Source organism: Anser brachyrhynchus (assembly GCF_964034855.1).
Source record: "Anser brachyrhynchus genome assembly, chromosome: 22".
In the NCBI taxonomy this organism is placed as follows: Eukaryota; Metazoa; Chordata; class Aves; order Anseriformes; family Anatidae; genus Anser; species Anser brachyrhynchus.
In genome coordinates, this window is record NC_137715.1 from 7,684,575 (window position 1) to 7,690,805 (window position 6,231).

Genomic DNA, 6,231 nt, shown 5'->3' on the forward strand with positions numbered 1-6,231 from the left:
AACCATGGGGCTGGCACCTACTGCGGAGCTTCCTCTCTAGGTCTGACTTGCACCTTCAGCAGCCTTCAAAGTCTCTTTCCTGAACTGAGTTTTCTGTGCCCCTGCAAAAAGCTTGTTTTCAATAAATATTTCCTATAAAATCTTCAAGTGGAAGTCTTGTCCTTGGGAAACCCCTGGGCTTCAGTAGATGTTGCTGGGGGAACAGGGAGGACTCTGCAGCCCCATTGCTACCTAGTCCCAGAGCTGGCTTTTCTGGGCACCCTCTGTGGTTGAGAGGCAGAGGCATGGCCCTGTTGGGGCTCTCATCCTATGAATGGGGCTCTGAAGGACCCAGCTGCAGGGCTGGGAGGGCAGGTTCTCTACCACAGCCCCTTCTTGTGACTGGATTGAAGCACTTGAACGGGTTTTTGTGCCAGGGATCCAATCTCTTGATCCTGAACTCCAAGATGGGCATCTTCACCATAGACTCACACCTATGCAAGGGCTCTGGTTGCCTCTGCCCTATGCAGGGACATCGGTGCAGCCTCAGATGGATGGAGAGATGCAGGCACGTCCCAAGGGTGAGATGGGTGCTTGGAGAGGCTGTGCTGGGCAGTGCAGGAGCAGGTGGTTTGTCTGCTTGATGGCTGAGAGCATTTTCAGGCTTTGGGAGAGCTGCGGATAGGGCAATGCAGTGCTGGAAGCAGAAATGTCTTGTTCCTACCCAGTGCAAAGCTGGGTCCAAGCAGCTTCATCCTTCAGCACAATGTTCCCTTCATTGATGCATGGCAAAGGCTGACCCCTGGGCTTGCTCTGGCACTGTCAATCACATGGGACTGGAGCTGCAAAATACAATGGTGAAGGAGAAAAAATCCTCTTTGTGCTACTGCAGAGAGCTGGGCAGAGGGTCAGCCTGCTTGGAAGTCACTGCTGCCAGGAGAGGGTGCTGGGAGGAGCAGCAAAGGGCAGAGCTGGGCTCACCACACGCTCTCTTTGCAAGGTTTCTCTAGCTGGTGCTGTTGGGTGTCCAGGAAGCGTTCCAAGAAGTTAATTAATTTTCTCTCATCAGCAGCCACAGCGCCAGCAAACACAGTCTGGAGGAGAGCATTGCTGTTTTGCAGCAGCAGCTCCCCCCCTTCAGTTACAGTAATAGTTACTTTGTCTTGACAAAAATGAAATGTCAAGTGGTGACAGAGAAAAATATTCTTGTAATGCTAAGCAGTAACTGGGTTTCCAAAGTGCTGGGCTCTGGAGGTAATGGGGGAAGCTGAAACCGAAGCAGCTGAGACCACACAAGATTAATTCAGACTCCAAATGAGGCTTCATACATGATGTGTTGCACCATACATCACTGTCGTGCAGACACTGGTGCGTGTGGCTCGGAGCTCACTTGTTTGCTTCAGGACCTGCTTCCTCCAAGCAGGCTCTGCCAGACATGCTGATGGGGTGGGCTCATGCACATCGTGGATATTTGCTGCTGACCCTTTTATTTCAGGTAGGGAATTCAGGAAGTGAAGGATACAGGGAACAAAGCAAGCAAATTCTGCCCCCAAAGCCCTGTGGCAGGCTGCGTTAGTAGGAGGTAACCCTGGAGTGATGGGGAGCTGTGCACGGACCTCTGCATGAAGGGGACCACAGCCACCATGCATTTTCCCATATTGTCCCCTCAGAGGCCACCACGTTGTCACATAGAGCCTGGTGCAGCCTCTTCCCAGCAGCTGGGGCCGGGCTTTAGTAATTTTTGGACAAACAAGGACTTTACTTCCTAGATGACTTATTTGCAAGGGCTAATTCAGACAACAGTGGCCTTGCTGTTGTTTTCCCTTTTGAATTGTCAGGCTGGCATTGTAAGTGCCATACTTTGATTAAAGTTTAATTTCCCTGAAGAGTGAAATATTAATGGGAATAGGCTTAATACTGTCAATAGGAAACAGACCCAAACAGATAATTTGCTAATATAATGACTTGGGATTTTATCTATTTCCAGCTGCATGATTGCTCTTCTGCTATGATTTTGCGCAGGTAATAACCATTGTCGCCTCTGTTCAATGAGAAAACTTAATGAGTTTAGAGCTAAATCACCATTTTGCGCATTCATATCCTGGCGTACCCACACTACTCCCCAGTCCTCTGCATGCTTCATCTTGCACCCTTGGGGGGTGGGGGTACCAGCCCTGCTCTCATCCATGTGGGAGAGAAGCTGAAACAAAACTGGGGCTGAGACCCAGGACTTTGGGTCGATTTAAGCATCCACCCCAATGACTTTGCTTCCAATGACCAGGGTCCCCAAATACTCTTGAGGCTCTGCATCCTAGAGTTTCCCAACACTTGTGCTCATGGGTGGGTGCTCTGCAGACCTCTGGGATCCCCAGTCCTCTCCTCTTCCCCAGCACACTGCAATGCACCAAGGAGCATCTACTCCATCATGCTCCACCACTTACTTTCAATCCAAATGGTGAGTTCAAAGAGTTGCCCTCTTAAATCTCAGCTGCTGAAGGAAACAAAAGGCAGCAAATTACCTGGAGCAGTTCCCTGGCAGGTAGGATGTGATGTTGAGAGGCGCTACAGGAAGGTACATGAGAGAGTAGATGGGGAGAAGGGCTGGGACGTGGCCTGGGGGCAGCACAACCTGCTTGGTCTAGTGTGGGCACCTTCCCAACACCTTGGAAAGCATATGAGAATTGGGGAGCAAGCTGTGATGCCTTTCTGAAATGCGTTCCCAGTCCTCACAAGCTCGCAGTGCAGGTGCTTTTGGGTACAGACATGATCTCTTTGCATTTGAATTTTTTCGATATTTTTTCCTTGATTATGCCCATCACTTTTTGAAGTTACACATCTTGCAGCAAGGGACACTGCAGGCATAGTGCGAAGACCACATTGCTGCCCATAGAAAGCATGGCTTTTGCTAGTTCCCTCATTTGCTCCCCTCCCCCCCCTCTTTTTTTCCTTGAGATAAACAATAAGCAATTATTTTCTGTTCCTTTTTTTCTGTGCCGTTCAGGGTTTGATGTACCATATCCACTGTTCAGTAATCTTCTTTTCAGTTTGGCCTGGCCTAGTCTACTCAACTGTTCCTCATCCAGAAGGCGTGCCAGGGCTTTGCTCGCCCCCATTACCCTGCGCTGAACCTTTTCCAGCCCTGCTGTGCTCTGCAATAGGAGACCCAAGCCATGCTCAACATTTGAAGCATGGGCATGGATTATACAGCTCTCTTCCTTATGGGGGTGGATTTTATTCCCATGGCGGTAAATCCCCTCATTTCTCAGTGCAATCCTGCTGTAGCCAGGAAGGGCATCAGGGATGGACTCGGTGCTCAAAAGCTACTCATCATCTCAAGCTCCATCAGAAGGTCTCATGGGGGATGTACTCCCTCCTGAACACCATGCCTCCGTCTCTCAGGATGTTGTTTCTCTTCTCAGCTAAAGGGAGAACTATCTGGAGTGCCAGCTTTCCTTCAAGTCCTGATGTGCTTGCCAGCACCTGGGGCATCCAACCACTCCAGTAATAATTCCAACAGCAGTGGTACCAGAGTTGTTTCCATGCCATGCTTCCTGTTGGCGCTCAGGGCAAGTGTTTACACCCATCTCCAACAGGTTTGTGTGTTCAAATCTCTGATTTTCCCCACAATGGAGATTTTCTGAGTAGCTTCACCCAGCTGTCCCTAGTAAATAAAATACTGTGTTTTTGGTGTTTGGAAATGAATGCAGATCGAGCTGGTTTCAGAGCTGAGCATATGGGCTGTGTTTGAGTGCTGGGAACGTGTTTGCTTGTGATTTAATAATACTGTGAGTCATGCCTGTACCTTCTCCCAATTACTACTCTTGCATCTCTTTGTTGTTGAGTGCATGTTCTGGAAACTCTGTTTTCCTTGTAAAATCAATTACATTCCACCCGTTATTAGCTGACAGGCCTCACGCCAGCCCTGCTTGCCAAGAAAACCCCCACACTGGCCAGGGTGTGATCAGTGTCAGCGATGCTGCAGGTGGCCAGGCCAGGAGGGTGGACCTGGGGCCAGGACTAGGTTGGGCACCATGGGGCCAGGATGAGACACAAATTCCATTGCTGCTGAGCACAGTGTAGTCAGGCCCTGGTGTTGTGCATGCTTCCCTGCTCCCCTGGCACGATCAAAGCCCTTCAAAGAACCACAGAATGGTTGAGAATGAAGCAGCTCCGCTCCAGCCCCTGCTCCAGCTGGGGTGCCCAGAGCGGGGTGCCCAGGGCCAGGTCCCGGCAGCTTCTGGAGGTCTCCCAGGAGGAGCCCCCACAGCCTCTCCTGTGCCAGCTCCGCCACCGCCAGGGCACAGAAGCACTTCCCGGCGGTCAGAGGGCACCTCCCGGGCCCCGCTTCGTGCCCGGTGCCCCTGGGCCCGGCTCCGTCCTCCCCGCGGGGATTTACGGGCACGGCCGGGATCCCCCGCAGCCTCCCCTCCAGGCCGAGCAGCCCCAGCTCTCGAAGCCTCTCCTCCCAGAGGAGCTGCCCTGGTCCCCCCACCTTTGTGGCCCTCCCCTGGGCTCTCTGCAGCCTGCCTGGCCTCTCTGGTGCCAGGGGCCTAGCAGCAGGCTCAGCACTGCTGGTGCGGCCCCAGCAGCGAAGAGCAGGGGGGCAGGATCCCCTCCCTCCGCCTACAGGTGATCCTGGTGCAGCTCGGGCCACCACCAGCTTTCCTTGCTGCAGGGCCCCTGCTGGCTGCTGCTTGGCTTCGGGCCCCCCAGGACCCCAGGGCCTTTCCTGCAGAACAGCTTCTCAGCCAGGTGCCCCCAGTCTGGGCTGGGCTTGGCACTTCTGCTGCCTGAGCTCCATGAGGTTCTTATCAGCCTATTTCTCCAGCCTCCAGTAGAAACTGACCCTTCCCTAAGTCATCTCCATGTGGTCTTGCAAAGCTCGTTCCCTATCCCCGCCACAAGGTGTGCCTTTACAGGTACCTTAAAGGAGGCTGTAGCGAGGTGGGGGTTGGTCTGTTCTCCCACATGTCTGGTGACAGGTCGAGGGGGAATGGGCGAAAGTTGCGCCAGGGGAGATTTAGGTTGGATATTAGGAAGAACTTCTTTACTGAAAGGGTTGTTAGGCATTGGAATGGGCTGCCCAGGGAAGTGGCTGAGTCACCATCCCTGGAGACGTCTAGATGTAGAGCTTAGTGATATGGTTTAGTGGAGGACTTGTTAGTCTTAGGTCAGAGGTTGGATTGGGTGATCTTGGAGGTCTCTTCCAACCTAGATGATTCTGTGATTTCTGCACACCTCTGACCCAGACCGCTGGCAAATCCTGCCTGCACATAACCGTATTAACCACAAACTCTTTACTACTGCAGAACATGATTCTTTCTGAAATGAAGTCGGATCCTCTGAGACTTCAATAAACCTTTAAAGGAGTTTAATTAAAAAAGCATAAAGCCTGGGAGGATCAATGCAGCGTTAATGACCTGCAATGGGGCCACGTGTACCTTGTTCTTATTGACCTGCGAGGTAGGAAGAAACAGCCGTGCAACCTGAGGTCTCTCATTCAGCCTCGCTGGGGCTCTCCTGGCCCATAGGAGGAACAGGAGCTGCCTGCTCTTGTTTGCATCCAGACAGCTCCCAATTAAAACTCACACAGTGCTGGAATACTGCTGGTTTTGCAGTCCACAAGAGGTGTGTGGCTGCCAGCAAGTCACCAGCTGGCTTCTCAGCAGCCCTGCTGGGTGGAGAACTTGGAGAACGGAAGGACACGTGAGAAAGGGCTATGGAAAATCACCCAAGAGCAGAAAAGCGTAATAAATAAAGTTTTAAAAGAGGGGAGTCTCCTTCATTTCTAAATCAAAAAGTTGTTCCCTCCCTTTCCCCCCATCTCACGCGGGAAAAACAAAGCAAAACAGTTAAAAAAACTTGCAGCTACCGTTTGGAGATGGGCTGGAGAAGGAGATAGCTGCTGTCACCAGACATCTCAGCAAATACCCATTGTTTCTCAGGAATGTGCTTAAAAAAGACAAGGAAGTGGAGAAGAAATAGCTCCTTTTATTTCCCTCCAAGCCCATCCCTTTGGTCTTGAGTTAATAGAAAACATATTTTTGTGTCCTGAAAGATGCAAGAGACATTTGTGGATGTGTGCATCGGAAAAGAAGCCCTGTCTGGCTGGGAGGAGAAGGAGCTGGTGCAAATCTGGACCTTGAAGAGGTAGAGGGAGACATGGACAAAGGCAGAGCTGTACAATGAATCTTTCCACGAGAGGGAAGGGAAGGACATATTCTGCCCACAGTAGCATAAGGGGAAATGAGA